Raw genomic sequence first — 16474 nt, forward strand, 5'->3', positions numbered from 1 at the left:
TGTTTAGCCATGTCCTGTCCAGAAAACATATCAAGACCTTAGAAGTGAAGATTGTATCACAGTTAAAAAGAAAGCTTTGCTGCTCCAATCCACGCTATGGCTCAAGAAAGGTGGCTCCCTACGGGATGGAGCCCCCGTTCTGGGGAGGAATCACCTAACTTTGGCTACAGATGCCTGTTCTTTAGTCCAAGCACCCTACACCCAGTAACCTCTACACAACAGCACTTGGGACATCCAACAAACTGTTATGGAGGGATGAAAGATAAGGATTTTGTACTGAGAGCCAAGAGCTCCAGGAATGAGAGCAGCTGGGACTACCAGTTATACAAGTGTGTTGCACTAGGGGGGCTCAGTGATGTGCTAAGTTCAGATCTGTTCTAAATCATTAAAAAGAATGCTATTCTCCAGAGAAGAACTCATTTGGGGGAGCACTGCACCTCGAGACTAGTGAGGTGACACCCCAGCCATGGGCTGGGTGACTTGTACTTCCCAGCAGGGTGGCTGTTCATGCTTAGAAGAGATTATGGCATGCTGTTCCCTCCAGGCTCCAGGCAGGACTTTGCTGTAACTTTTCTCAGGCAGAGGGACAGCCAGACTGCAACTAACACATGAGGTAGAGATTTCCCTGAAGGACTTATGTAAGTGGGGAGCAAATGACTCGCACTTCAGAGTAACAATGCTTCAGGGACAAAGCTAAAGGAGCTCAGAGAGGCAATTGGAGAGTTAATCACACCTTTGATGTATCCTTATCTTATCAGGATATGCAGATATAAGGCCTCTGAGAGGCTGGCCTAGTGGTAAATTTTTGGTTGTGTAAACACTGAGTCGATGGGCATTGGTTCCTTAAGGTGAGCAAGTCCTGGAGGACTTTAATCCTATAGCAATAAAAAATTAAAATGACATTTCAAACTATGAACTGTTAACTAACTCCCCCATAAAGCAGCAGACACAAGCAGAGGGGGCCAAGGCTTGGGATACACACATGTTGCATCCTTGGGGATATTTCAAGTCCTCCCAGCTTCTGAGGTTCAATGTCACTGTTTCCAAACTCAAGTGGCTGCTCTTTGTAAACAAGATCCTGATCCACTTGCTTCAGTTCCTATGGCAGAGCCAGCTCTGGGGCTGCTTGCCTGCATTATACTATGCTGGAATTCAGCAAAGCACTTTTGCAGTACGGGGAGGCTTGTCTTGTCGTGTCAGGAGGCATGAGCCCTTGCATCTGTTTGCTTGTTTCAGCCCTCCCAGGAAGAAGTGTTTAATGGGGAGATAACCACTGGAAGGCTTGAAGGCTTTACTCTATTTTTTTCATTCCCTCTAAATTATCTGCTTAGCAGCTGAAACGAGGAGGTACTATCTACCTTTGTAGCTTGGAGATGTTGCCACTTAATCTGAGCCCAGAGATGGGCATTGTGAGATTTACTGCCACAGAAGCCATCTGCCAAAAGTATAATTTTGACAAATATTGAGGATTTGGCAGCCTCATGTGCAAGGTGCTATCACTTGCTCTCAGACTTCCTACTTGAGGAAAAGAAAGGATGACTGAGCAGAGCACATGTGAAAAGAGAATGTCCTGGTTGTCTGCATTCTTTCAGATCACCTTAATCTTCCAAGTGCCCTGCAAAGATAGCCTAAGTGACTCTTAAAACAGCTGTGTGATCAAGTCCTGAGAGCATACAGTGCTTTCTCCAGCTTCCTTGACCCTTGGCAGCTGAACTAGACTGGCAGCTATCAGTTCTCCTGGGCACTGTGTTCTTGGCAAATCACTAAGCTCAACCAGTTATGGTTATATGGGGAGCTGAGAGCAGAGGGAAAGGCTCGATTCCTGTTGCAGTGCAAGGTACAGAGTCCCTGCCTCACAGCCTCTAATTTCAAGATTTCTGTCAGCTCAGGCTACCAATGAGCTTCACTAATTTAATTTCACCCCTTAAAATGATAAGGTAAAAGGCCTTTCCTTCCAGTTCGCTGGAGCGGTACAGGCCGAATGGGTGGCCTGGCACATGGGTGGTTAACTGACTTGTTTTCCCATCTGCAGGGGAAAACGACTGTTCCTCTAAGGCTATTGCTGTGTGCAACAGGCTGCTGGCCTTCCTGACTGCATCCAGCAGCAACTTCCTCCCTTCAGATAAAGTGAAGTTTATCTACAGAACTCTTAGCAACTGGAGGAACAAGCGAGAGGGGCAATCATGAGATCTGCTGATAGGAAGCTGAGCATGCCTTCCTTCACAGGGCCCACAAGAACAATTTCCCCTTCTGAATGGCAAATCAGTCTTCTAGCACACAAGGCTGGCATGCAAAGGAGCTTAAAGCAGCGCATTAAATGCAATACAGCACAAATGTTAACAGGGCACTCAGCCTTGGCTTGTGTACTGATAGTGGGATAAACAAATAAAGAACTTTGGGGCTTATGTTCTGCTTATTACATTTGAATTTTGTGACACATTGTATAGTACTTGAACTGCATTACTTTAACTATATATACAAACTACATACACATAAACTGTGCACTCAGTATCCAGGCCCACTCTTTGGTCAGGAGTCAAAGATCAGGGTTCTACATGATGGGACAAATTTAGCTTTAAATTATGCTCTCAAAGACTTTCCTCTGTGTGTGTGTCTATTCAGAGGCATTTCAGCACTAGGTAAAGAACACTGGCCTTTTTCCCTTCCCTCAGAAAGGAAAAAACTGAAATGGAAACCAGTTTTGAAATGCTACATAAGTAGGATAAATTGGAAAATGGATTAGAGAGTTTCTGAATCCACTTTTCTGACTGAACAGTGAAGCTAGCAAGCACCTGTTCATGTGGAGTTCACATGACACTGATGTCTTTAGGAGTAAGACTTTAGGCCTCACTAAGCCAGGAATTTCAGTTTGGTTCTGTATTTCTAGAATCACTGTGTTCTCTTTGCAGATCTTTAATCTATCTTATGTCACAGCACTAAACTGATTCTGCTACCCTGTGAAGACTTGAGATGACAGTCCTTGAGACAGCTGTTTCTTCTGCTGTGCTAGAGCCTCAATGTCCTTCTAAAGTAGTAGTATAAGTTGTCTTGAAAAAGGTAACATAATTTACTTGATGGAAAGAGGATTTAAATCCAGCACTTAGTGGCATTCTGGCCTCACTTTGTCTGTCTAACAGAAAATGAGTGGCTTTGTTCTGACAATAGAGTGCTCTGATGCTTATTTTCTGAGACTGGGATCAAGAGTTGTAGATAGCATTGCTGTTGTGCAGTGGACAATCAGTCTCTGCTGCCTCAGGTGCTACACAAGGCAAGAAAGTAATCAGGTAGTAAATAGCTTTGAGATTCCTGTGGCTGTGCTCCAACACTATCAAGTGTCTGCTGTTCTCCAGCGTCTGGCAGGCTGAGAGCACTCGGTGCTTGGGTGAAAGGGTCACTCTTCACTGCTCTTAACTGTAACACAAGTGCAGGACCTAAGGTCTTTGGGACACCTGGAGGTGTGAGTTCACCTTTTGAGCCATGTTTCATAAGGACCTTACCTCTGCTGCCAGTCGGAGAAGGGACCCTGAGGAGGCCAGTGTCAATTCAAAGTGGGAAGGAATCTAACAAGGAGCTTAGCACTTGTTCTTTCTGTCCCTAGGTAAGATGGATTCGTGAGTTATGGGGGAGGGAGGGGGAGGAGGTAAGACATGCAAACAGCTCTAACCAGCTGGAACTAGATCTCTCCCAGCTGGACAGTTACAATTTGTCAAACAGAAACAATGCTCAACTGTTCGCCCTGTGAGTAAACAGGACCGGAACAAAGCCTCAGCTGTATGTGTGTGTGCTTGTGAACCTCCTTGCACTTACTTTGCTGGCTGTCCACGTGCTGGTCAGTCAGTGTGTGGCTTGTACCTTTAATCAAGGACAAAAGGAGAGGGATGGGCACGCAGCGACAGGAAAACATAACCCTTCCATACACTGAGGGACCTGCAGTTGTTTGTGCCAGGCCTATGGTCTGTCTCTGGTGTATCTGAAAGGTCTCAGCCTGTAGTTCCACATGTTCATAAAAGCAGAGTTGGAAAGCAAGTTCACATGAACCAGGACAAGCTACAATTACTTCATGGAGCTCTCCAAACAAAACATCTACAAGTGAGGCTTATAAGCACAGCTAATTTGGTTTACTAATATGGTCATTAGGACTGCTTGCTAAGATAGGTGAAATGAGCAGCTTGGTGCTCCCCATGCAGCTTAAGTGCACTGCAACACTGGTCAGCTGCACTGTGTCACCTGGCACTCTGGAGAGTCACCCTGCTGCCCCAGTACTCTGAAATTCCCCTTCCATTTTGTACAAGGGAACCTCTCAACTATTTATCTTCAGCTAGCAAGGCATGGAGCTGGGATTGCTGATAGGCAATCCACTCCTGTGCTCTTGGATCACAAGACAGCTCCTCTGTTCAGATTGTGAAAGCTGGAAACGGTGACATTGATGCTTTATTTTCCAATGTCCTTTTCAACTGTGGAGTCTCAGAAGAGCAACAAGATGTAACTCATTTGTCACTGCTCCTAGCGATGGGAAGGAAAAATGAGGGGAATGTATCCCATGGTGCCAGAATGAATTGGAAATGGAACAGCAAAATTCTGGTGAAATGAAATACATTAGTCTAATTAGCCTGTCCACTTAATTAAAATTATTTTCTTTGTGTCAGTTTGTCTGTGTTAAATGATATGGAGGGGGAGAGCTAACGTGTGTCTGTTTAAGAGCATCTGGAAATCTCTGATATTAGAAGGGAAAAGAGGTGGGATGGTGAAGTATCAGACAGAGAAAAGGAATGCTGGAATTCGAAAAAGTATTGGAGTGATAGGGATTGGACACTCAGTTTAATTTACTTGCAGACAGTGAAGGATTTCTCATCCAGGTAGAGAAAGGATGATGCTTCAGTCTGGATGCAGCACTGAGAATACCAGGCAAAGGAATTGCCCTCCCCACAGGCACAGGGACAGACTGTGTCATTAAGTCCTCGCAAAGAGCACATTAAAATCCCTGCTCATTTTCTGTCTGCTTTCCAAGGTCCTCGAGGAAGCTGAAATACTGCATTCTCTAGTTACACCCTGGCCACACTGTTGTGTTGGAGCCTTTCAGTGCCGAGGTCTCTGTCAGAGCAGCAGTCTCCTCCTCAGCTGCCACCTTTCAGTTTGTTCTGACCACGGAAGATGATGCCAAATGGCAGCATAAACTGATCCTTGGCTCACAGTATTTGGCAAACCAACCCTGGAACTGATTAACCTTTAACTTCACTTATCTGCTTAGCAGCCCGGCTCTCTGAAGCGAGAGACTGGCACTGGCAGCAGCAGACTTGGGAAGGTGACGCTGTATTGGCCCTTACCGAGTCTATACTCAAAAGGTTTCCTTAGGGGTGGAAGGGAAGTGCCTCAGGAAGGCTGAAGAATGAATGGCTTCTTTTCTGATGTGCATGGGACTAAGGTTGCCAGTATCCAAAGGCAAGAGAGGTTTCTAAGGCCCTATATGACCAAAAACAGTCTGGGAACATTTAAATAGCCAAGGGCATGCTTTAATGGACTACAGAAAGTTCCCAGCACAAGTGAGACTAAACAGAACTTGTGTACCCTAACCAGGCACCCAAACTTAATACCCTGGACTTAATACCAAGGTGCTCATGCAGCAAACAAGTGGTCTTCACCATGCAAATCCCCCTTTAGATCAGCCCTACCCTCTAAGGCAGTCGTGTCCCTTTTCCAGTCTCCGTGTCACAAGCCTGGAGTTGTGCAGACTGGGGATTTTGCTCAGTTAATCACTGCAGAGAAACCAAAAAGCTTTTGAAAACTTTCAAATTAAAATAAGTTATTGTGTCAGAACTGAGAAACAGAGCACTGCCAGGCTTCTGTTATTGGAGAGAGCAAGAGCAGGACAGGGGAGGAGGGGGACACAAAGAGACAGCACAATGGCAGCCAGTGGCGAGTCCTCCTGTGGAGCAATACTGTCTCCTGGCAACGTGTGGCAATTGGTGGATGGAGCAAAAGGAGCCTGAATGAGGCGCCAGGGTCCATTTCAAGTGTTTTGGAGAAATTTGCTATTCACTTATTGCAGACCTGCCTAGCTTATTAATAATGCCTTCTTCTGCTGTAACCCTGGCTGCTACAGAAGCGCTGACAAGATGGGTATGCAGGGCACAGATCTGCCCGTGGAAGAGCTGGGCAGTGCTTTTTGCTTGGCCCTCTTCTGGACCCATTCCTTGGCCTTTTGTTGCCAAGCATTTAGTTGCCATGCCAACTTTTTATCATTAAATCATAATCTAAGCACAGCAGGAGGCCAAAAGCCTTCTCAGGTCTAGCTCCTGTTCTCGCCCCTGTGACTGTACAACTGGTTGTGTGAGCAGGATTGGCTAAATGCTTTGATGGCTTGTCAGCAACAGCCCAGATGAAAACTTACCAACAGGGAAATGACAGTTCCCTTTGGAAACGGGTACAGAGGTTAATGGGAGTTTTGCCGGGAAGATTTCTGCCTTCCCAGCTCTGCCACCTGTCTGAAACCAAGCCCTGTGTGTCACTCAGCTTGCAGTGCTCTGCTGGCACAAGGTGCTGGTGAGCTGGAGCAGGCTTTAGTGTTTCAGGCTTGCTTTGCACTGCCTCATTCCCCTCACAGCAGGACTGTTTCTGTGCTATTAAAGACATACTTCAGACTGTCAGGATCAAGGTATTAAAACAAGAAATATGCTGTTGATAACAATGTGTATTAGCTCATTAAAGTGGTGAAATATGTTGAGTGCACAGACCACGTGTATTATCCTCCCTTAATAGGTCAAAACCAAAGCATATACTGATGCTGAAATGGCTCTAAATAAAAAGTATTATTAGTAAGGCTGTGTTCTGCAGAGAAGAGATGAGGCCTGAGCTCTCCCTCCCAACTGCTTTAACTGTTTTGCAGCAGAAAGATTTTTGTTTGTCTCTTCAGTAAAGCTGAATATCCACACCTTGCAAATTATCATTACATGAGAACACAGGCCAGAAAAATGGAAACAGAGTTTTGGACCTGTTTTGTCAGGAGAAGCAACTTGACTGATCCTGCCTAAGCCTTAGGACTCCCATCTGGGATGTCAAACATCACTGGGGAGCAGCACTGCATAAAAAGCCTATATTCTTTAAACACTTCAAATCTCACCCTTAATGTTGGTGGAGGTTTTCCACAGTTTCAAAAACAAATGAAAAACTTCTCTTTCCCTCCCTCTGGCACTGCAACACTGGTGTGAAGAGCATCCCAACAATACAATTACATTAAGTTTTAAATTTTGCTGTAGAGGTTCCTGCTAGTCAAATATGGCTTGGGCTGTTCTTTACCTGCAGCGTGGGGTGAAAGAGCAGGTCTGCTTGCTGCTTTCCTGTTTGCTGCAATGCAGTTCAGTAACAACCAACATGATCCCCATGTCACTCTGCTGTAGAGTTTACCTGATTTATCACTTCAATTACTTTGCTAAAACTGTATTTGGATCCAAAGACACTGTTAGGCACTGCCTGGGCAAGAAAGAGCAAGAGTTAGTTTTTCTGGCATTCAAGGAATTTTCTTGTTGGTTCTGAGAGGGATGAGCTCTTGGGAAATGAGATGAGCTCTTGTGTAGTGTGGGAGCCTGCTAATGCTGCTGAACCAAACAGATCAACTTAAGGCTATGTCCCTTTCTGTGAATGGCTGAGGGAAAACTATCCTACAGCTCAGGTGTCCTGAGAAAATTTCTGTGTGTTTACTGATTTTTTGGCATTAAGAGGGCACACGTACATGATACAGCCCAGAGCTGATGGCATTTGTTTAGGTTACATACACCTGACCTGCCACCCCATCTCCTGCTGTCCCTGTAGCTGGCTCAAAGAGGGGGCACAAAGCACTTGGGCTGCTCTGTGCTCCTCTTGAGCCACAGTGAAGACAACTGTCTTTCGCTGGCATGGTGGAAAGCAATGGAAAATCTGGCCCTTGTGCTGCAGAGAATAATGATCTTTTCTTCAGCTCTCTTGTCCGAAATATCATCTTAGATATAAACTGAGAACAAGAGAAGGAAAAGGACTGATGACTATGTAGGACAGAAGGGTTAAGTGAGTGCATGTTACCACTTTGATCTGGATAAACCTTCTTGTCTCTGTGCGCTGGGATAAATGACTGTACAAAGAGTAAGATACACCACTAGGGGACAAACCTGTTAAATAGACATACTTGTGGAAGCCCAATATTTAAGGTCAAATGCAAACCGATAACTTTTTGGCCTGGTCTGCTGCCCCGGCCACTGAATTCATGCCATGTTTACAATTAACACTGGACTTGCTCCCACATTCCAATTCTCTTCCAGAATACTCCAGCAACTGCTTCATAGAAACATGGAGCTGTGTTGCAGGTCCCAAAGGAAAGGGAGCCCAGCAATGGGTCTTTTCTAAATGGCATCTTTTATCTAAAGTACTGGTAATGCAAGGGTTCCATCTGCCCCTAAAAAGGACATAATACAGAGTTGTGTAAAATGCAGGATCCTCTGCATAATAACTCCCACAGCAGTAGATGACAGCACAGGAGTTGGTTTTCTTTAAAAGACAAACATCATGTCAGTTTACAGGAGCTCTGGTTGTCAACCAAGACCTGTTCTACCGGCTGCTACACTAACACGGAATACAGGCAGTGCTTTGAGTGTCCAATTTCTGTTTGGTTTTGATTCTATAAATACCTAATCAAAGGTTCCAAAGATGCTCCCACTTTAAAACACATGTTCTTAAAGAAAGTACTAATTTTGTGGTGGATGTTAACTGTAAAGGCACATGTCAGGAAGCTCTGATTTCATGCTTTCTAGATAAGTTCAGTTCAGCAGCTTGGACACAGCTTGTTCCTTTCAGAAACAGAGGCAGTCTAGTGAAGCATAAACAGCAAAAGGCTTTGGTAGTTTGATCATAATTGAAAGCAAAAGCTTGCATGCTAGCTGTACCTATATTTTTATCTCCCTCAGCTTTCATCCGATGTACAGAGGGTCTCAAGTAAAACAGTAATTTTTGTTTGATTCTGTATTCCACCTGTACTTTTATACTGTTAATCCTGACACATAGGAAACACTCCTGAATTTTTATTAATGTTGTCTGACCAATGTCTTCAATGATAATGTTCCAAAAGGTACATGAATGTACTGGCAGTACATGAATACCAGTCCCTGGAAGAGACAGCCTGGAGTTTTGCCACAGCTTTTGGCATTGCCAAGTCAGCTCTTGGCAATGGGTGACTCCTCAGGACCAGATTTCCTACCTGACTTCATTAATTATTTTTCAGTTATTGAACAGTACAATACGGTACTGGAAATGTAGTGAGAAATCAAGGAAATATCTGTAACATGGGTAATTGCTGCAATACAAAGGTAGAGGCTGTAGAGAAGGAGGTGCAGGGCTTTTCTCACTGTACTGAAATAGAAGTCAGCAAGCAAAAATTCCATCAGAGGAAAAAAGCAAGTGAGAGAGATCACCTTTACGCAACAGCTCTGTTGCTCTGTTTTGCAGAGATGTTGGCACGATTACACAAGTGTAAGGAGGATCAAAGAGGCAGTCTCGCAGATGACAGCAGCTCTTGCCAAATACTACTTCTTTATAGCCTCTGCTTTAGGGAATTCTGACAGCCGTGCTAAAGCTCTCTACTTATCAGGTCTTGCAGGCTTCACATGGTAAATGCAAGTGCTTTCTTTGCATGGGGAGTATGCTGTCTGCCTTAAAGATTATACACTATTGTACACCTGATTACAGGGACAACTTAAATAGATTTTCCTAGAGGATTAGAGCTTGGGGTACATGGGACCTTCAGGAGAAACAAATGACAAATGAGAGACTAGAGGAAGCAGAAGAACCCTGTGGGACTGGGCTATTTGAATGGTCAGTCACTGATAATCCATCACCAACATTAGCTTCAAGAAAAACTTCCATATATTCTGGGGGCAGAGCCAGGCAGACCTGGCATGAGCTTTAGCTATAAATTATCATAATCCTCTGTGTGTGAATGGAAGCATGAACAGAAATGCCATGTCAGTAAGGAATCATGGCTAACCTGGCTCTCCCTATCTTGGTGAGTGGAGAGGACTGCAACTGGTTAGCTTCTCACCCATCCTGGAATGGGTCAGAAGGCCTTGGTCAAACAGGCCCCAGGAGCTGAGCAGCAGTGTTACACCTTGCATTACTAACAAGGGTCTGTTACCAGTTGGAGGGATGGGGGTTTTGCGGAAAGATCCGCTGTTATGAAACAGTTGGACTACGTGGAGAGGGGATGATTTTTGTTTTGTCAGGCAACGTGGTTGAAAAAAGACTGTCTCTAGCTGGGTACAAAGTGCTTGCTGTGCATTAAGCTCCAGTAGGCTTTTTGGATAGCAGCTGTTGGAACATGCACCCATTTTTTCTTTTGTGCTTCCCACTGCGTTTGGTAGCAGCTGTCAGTAAAGCCATCATCAGGCACTGGACACAGCCAGACCACAGAACACTAAAAAGGGGCAGCTTCCAGGGCAGGAAACAGACACTGAAAACCACCAACAGACTGTCAGCACTACTCACTTAGCAAAGAGGAAGCTGTCCTTGGGCAAGGCAGTGTACTCAGGCTCTGGCTGGCGAGCTGGGATTCTAGTCTGGTTTTCAGCCCTTGAAGAATGCTGCGTGCACTTGTCCTGATCAAATCAGGTGGGAGCGGGAGGACAGCACCAGTATTGCTGGTCTAGGTTCTAGGCAAGCCACGTGATGTGGAGCAGGCTGCACCTTTATTAGGTGAACTAGTATCAGTGGACAGGTAATATTTCAGTGGTAAGGCACAAAAGGTTGTGTTCCAGTCCTACACAGAAGCAGCGAATTCCAAACCCAAGCAAGTTGCCCAGAAGGATATGTAACCTGTCAGGCCCTCTGAAGGTAGCTAGCGTAGGTGGGGTGCTGACAAAGCAGTTGGAGAATAACTAAAAACTAATACGCTTGCTCTTGAGCACCTTTTGTCTAGGCTGTTCCTCATTGTGCAGGAAACACCACCATCTGCCCTGGCCACTCATTCAATGCTTAATTGCCCTTGCAGCTACACAATTTGTCCATGATGTTTAACCTAAATTTCATTTGGAATGATTCAGGTACCCCTATCTCTGCCCTGGTTAAAGGGAAGGTGACTGGCAGACTTCCCATTTGCTATTTTTTGTCACTAATAGGCTGACTCTTTTCTGGGACAAACAACTCCTCCCACCCACTTCATGTTCACTCACAGGCCATGCGGTTTCCAGACATCTGGTTCTCACTGATACCACCTCATTTTGAAGGGCAGTGTGCCCCTCAAACACAGCACTCCTTTGGGTATGGAATGGAAGGGTTACCTCACATCTCTTGGATCCTCTATTTGTGTTTTCAAGCCACACTTAAACATAGTTCTGCTATTCTGTGGTACAAGCAGGCCTTCTGGCCAGCATCAGGAGTTAGAAGCATGACCTCTAATTTTCTTTTTCCCCAGGAAGCTGTGACTTTAGCCACACAGTTGTTAAATCAAGTGCATTATAATGTAGTAGACATTTTCTGGTAGACAGAGGTGCCTTCTGTAGCAAACCTACGTTAAGATAATCTAGGCTCTGTATTCTCCCGTGTCTTAAAGCATTTTATGTGCAAAGCAGAGAGTTATTAACTGCAAAGTGTCTGGCTTCATTATGACAGTGAGGCTTGAAAACGCTTTTGGAAATGACATTTACTGAATCAACAAATTCAAACTAAATGAAGCACAACTGAGACATTTTTTCTCATTTCCCAAAGTGTCTCAAACATGAGAAAGCTAAGAAAAAAACAACATTATTTCCCTCAACAGATGACAACAGGTTTTGCTTTTAAATAAATGGACTGTTTTTTTTTTTAATGTTTACATCTTAATACTGCTTAAAAATTCTAGCACACACGGATATGTGTTCTGCAGACAGATGAGCTCTTAGGTAAACCACAGGATTTACATAACAATATCAGACTATACTGCCATGTGAAGTATAATTTGGTAACTGACACTGACTCATCCAGGCTTTGAACGTGCATCACACCAGATGCCAAAAAGGAAAAAGTATACAGAAGATATCGAAATAATAAGGATACCTTTTCCATCACCTGGAATGAAGCACGAAAGTTAATACTGCGCTTTAATGACTGAATAATTAATCAGCCTGCTTGAGGTAATTGTGAGTCTTGTTGTTATCAAAGTAGATGTCTCCTTTGCATCTACCTGAGCTATTAAGCTCCATGACCTTAGTGGAAAAGGGTTCTACAGGTTAGTCTAGTATTACATACATAGATAAAACTGTTCCTATGTATATTTATGTCTATCTGTTGTTGTATAGTTGTATCTTTTTCCCAGAGGCAGTTCAAATTGTCTTTTGGGTTTAATTAGCCATCTTTTTTTTGAATAAAAATACAGAGCAGACTAAATAAATAATTTTATCTTATTTACGTTTTACATGTCAATATCAGGGTCATGGCCTATCAACATTGTCCAGTCCAATCTTTACCAGATTTCCTCCTCCAGCCTTTTACTGGGGTTTCATATAGCAATGCTAACAGAGAGTAGCTTAACAGATAAGGCTGCCTTAGATCTGTAAGTGGGACTTGGCTGATTTATTTTCTAAACAGGCAAGTCTGATACAGGGCAGGATAGCAACAAATAAACATGAATGCCCTGCTACACTCCAGGGATACCCAGGGCACACAGGCAGCAGGGAGAAATGATCTCTTTGATCACAGATGAAGCACTTGAGCAACAGTTTGAATAAAGACTCTGCCCTGATGGATTTAATTACATCAGTTTAGAAACTGCTTGAGCTGTGTGCACACAGCAGTGATTTAATTAAGCTACGTCTGAACCGGTCCTGCTACGCTGGAGTGAACGTGAGCCCCCAGAGTTTAATCACTACAGGCAGTGGCAAATGTCTGAGGCATCAGCTGATGTGTACTGTGTTCTCATCTCTGCCAGATCTCATTGCCAAACCTTGGCACGGTGCACAGCTGGGCTGGATCTCACTGCCAAACCTGGACTTGGCACAGTGCACAGCTGGGCTGTCCCTCAAACCGTGCCCTTGCTCCCACAGGACAATCAGCTCTACCAAACCTCCACCGACTCTCTCCATCCCTTCTGTCTGTGCTGATGTCCCTCTGGTGGTGCACATGGATTGGGAGTCTGTAGGAATCACTCATGAATGATGAATCCCTCACCCTGGACAGCCAGGCCTGCTGCATGCAGCATCAAGTGCTCCTGCCTTGTCAGCAGCAACTGCATTTACAGGGGCAGTGCCCAGGTTTTGTTCAAGGCTCACTGGATTGCTTTTACTCATCTCCTCTCAAGGACACTGCAAGTCTGAATTCGTAAAGATTATGAGTATTACTATGGTTTGTGACAGCTCTGTTTAAACAGTAGTGACTAGGTATAGGGATTTCCTAGAGACTAATCAGAGGCTAGAAGGAAGCGATAAGCCAGAGTTCTGCAGGGAAATTTTTACTGCAATTGCAAACTAAGAAAAACACCAGGAAAAATGCAGAAAGGATCTTTTAAAAACTGATTACACAATTTTATAGGCAAAACCAATACAATTGGAAAGCCAATGCATGCTCTGAAAAAAAAAGTATGTCTTGAAGGCTTGTCAGATTGTTTCAATCATCTTTCAACTTCCTAGTCAACTTAAAAAGTGAACTTGAAAAACATTTTACAATCTTGCTGGGTTTAGCTCACAGTCCCTTTTCCCAAATATATCCTGTCACAAATCCAGATTAATGGCCCTATGCAGGTCCTTCTGCCACACAAGTAGTTTTTTCTTTTACTGTTAAATCTAGTTTTCGTGTGCTTTGTAAGCTAACCTGTACTGTTTTATTGACTTTGCAACAAAACTCGAAATAATGTCTACAGTAAATTCCACATTATAGCAGCTTGAAGGCCCATTCCAATCAAGCACAGATGAACAGGAGAGTAAAAGAAAGCAGCCAGCACATTGTGGGCTGGAACCATTAAGTCTAAAGCTCATAACACCTCTGTTACAGGTCACATCAAGTTCCACTGAGTCACAGCATTTCCTTGTCATGAATGCATATGTATAAATACTGAGTTCAGATGAACATACTCAGCTCCACTATGTGTACCTACACTTCAACTTCAACCTTCTCTGAACAAACACTTATCTATTAAGCCTTTAAAGAGAATCAATAGAACACGGAAAAATTTAAAGCTTTCACCACCTTTTTGATGGGGATACTGCATTTAATGAGTTCTCTTCTATTGATTCCTTACACTCTAATTACAGGAAAGGTTTTCTCACTGTCTAGTTTAAATTTTCTCTCCTGTAGATTAAGACTAATTATTCCTGTCTTCCTAGTAGTAAACACTGACAAACACTGACCAATTTCTCCTATGTGACAGCCCTTACATCAAAGGAAATGAACAGACATCCAACATAGTTCTTCCCCTCAGGACCATCTCTCCTATCCAGGACAGAAAATTACTTCCATCTTGTGCCTGAGACTCCCTCGTGCCATTTAATGTGCACTTGGGCCCAAGTATTTATAACTGTATTAATAAATGGGACTTTAAAGGTAGGAGTCAGCCAGCAGTGACATCTGTAGTCAGTGTGGTTTCATGCGCAGCAGCACACAGTGTTCACTTGTGACCCAAAAGCCATTCTTTCTTCCCAGGCTCTCAGTTCCAGGGAGCTTTTTCCCCTTTCTGGTAGCTTGTAATACTATATCAAGAACTAAGAATTTTTAGCATAAGGACTAATGACCAGAGATATTACTGCAGTTCTCTACAACTCAAAAAATACATGGAGGGAGGGAGGGAGGGAAAAGGCCATTGTTCATTTTATAGAACAATTCTGAACAGTAAAATCTACCTCTGCAAACAGTAAAAGGATTTGAAATAAAATTATTTCTTGAACCTCAATGCCCGTGGCTCTTCCAAGACTTTTCACTGCTACAAGTAATTCTGGGATGTATCAATGCCTCTGGGGGTTTTCAGTGACACTTGTATACTTTTTAGGAAGTAATGCATTTAGTTCTCAAAAGTACTTAAACAAAGGATGCTACAGTGAAATTTGTATGCTGCTGGAAGTAGGATACCATTCAGGCTAATCACTTGTGCTTGACCTTCACCTTTTGTCCTTTTTATCTCAAAAGCAGTTGCAGAAGCAGCAAAGCAGTATTAGTGCTGGAATTTGGGCACTTTAGTTTTCTTGTATCGAAGTTTAGTTTTCAGGAAGGGAACACTCTGCCCCCCCCCCCCCCCCCCCCCCCCAGATCTCTGAGTACTGTCAGCAGGCCTTTTATGAAGTGTATACCACGATTAGAAACTGCTGAGAAAGGCCACGTGTTTTAGTCACGTGAGTAACTTTTTCAAGGAAGAGAACAACTTTGTAAGACTTACTCATTAAATAAGCTGGGATGGAGCCTTCCTTAAAAAGGCTGCACAGGCCACACTGCATATCTATAAAATAAACTCCTTAGACATTTTAAGGACTGCAAAAGTAAGTAGTCACAACAAGGGGAAGATCAGGCCTTGCTTCTAAGTAAGAATGAAAGTAACTAGGCTGATGGTGAGCTGGGAATGACCAGGAACCTGGACAACGGAAGGCAAAGAGCTCAACTGCAGGAGGCCAAATCCAGGGATCTCAGAAGGCTCTCACACAGTGAGCAGGAACATGTTACCCTATCAAATGAAGCCAGAGGCCTGGTCATCAGCACAAACACAGGAGACTGCTCTGTTCCAGAAAGGAAACAGACTATTATTAATGTAAAGCAATTTACCAGGTCAGATGCAAACATTCTGAGCCCCTCAGAAGCTCTTTGCAATTCCTTCCCTTCAGATTTCTACCAAGGACTCTTACCAGCACATTTGCCTTTGTTTTCCCCACTTTGCCTCACTGAATGGGCCAGGGGTTGTCATCTCAACAAGGAATTTATATTTTGTTTGGTACCAATGCTGGCTGCAGTACAGATGACTGAATCTCGTGTTGCAATAAAAGACTCTTGACCTCAGTGTCAATGAGAGCTGTGCTGGGTGTCACTCACCACAGCTGATGTCAGCTATTTGCACCTTGAATATTTTCACCAGCTGGCTCCTCAGTTTGTTTCCATTTTAAAGACGGAAATCAGCAGCTTAGTTTTTTCCACAGCTCCATTTGTTTCTGTCCTGATTAGAAGAGATGATAGAAACTGAAAGGAATGAAAATTTGTCTCTCTTCACAAGGTCACCGCAAAGCCTCCAGGGCTGCTCAGACCTTCTGAACCAAAGCTGCCTTCAAGAGGATGCACTTGCTTTCTGACTGATTTGTGCCACCCCTCTGCTCCAAGTGATTCTGCTCCTTTTCTTTGCTTTTTATTCCCCCCCACATCCATATTTTCCATGCCAAGATATTTCACAACCAAACTCCTTCTGCAATTTTGTATATATAATTTTATATTTATAATAAAGCAAAAGAGCCTTTCATTACTACTCCTGGCTTTAAGATGTGGAGCTGGGATATGACTTCATCCTAGAAAAAATGCT

Source organism: Agelaius phoeniceus, chromosome 4, assembly GCF_051311805.1.
Source record: "Agelaius phoeniceus isolate bAgePho1 chromosome 4, bAgePho1.hap1, whole genome shotgun sequence".
Lineage (NCBI taxonomy): Eukaryota > Metazoa > Chordata > Aves > Passeriformes > Icteridae > Agelaius > Agelaius phoeniceus.